The sequence below is a fragment of the Ruditapes philippinarum genome, unplaced genomic scaffold, assembly GCF_026571515.1.
Source record: "Ruditapes philippinarum isolate M1 unplaced genomic scaffold, ASM2657151v2 ctg903_1_1_1_1, whole genome shotgun sequence".
Classification (NCBI taxonomy): Eukaryota; Metazoa; Mollusca; class Bivalvia; order Venerida; family Veneridae; genus Ruditapes; species Ruditapes philippinarum.
Genome location: NW_026854880.1, coordinates 206,869 through 207,095, shown reverse-complemented (window position 1 = coordinate 207,095; position 227 = coordinate 206,869).

Sequence of the window (227 nt, the reverse complement as noted above, 5' to 3'; positions counted from 1 at the left end):
TTTCTCTTTTCATTTGTTATGTTACATTAAACATTGGAGTAAAGGTCTTATCTGTACTCCACAATAAGATATACTACAAGTTTTTACCCAATGAAGGTTTGTTACATACTTATGGTAACACAAGAGGAAGATGATTAGTCTAATACTTGCGGTGTAAACTTTCAGTGAACGGTTCTGGTTAGAACTACACCACCTATATAGAACTAGAAATGAATAACTGTTTGAAG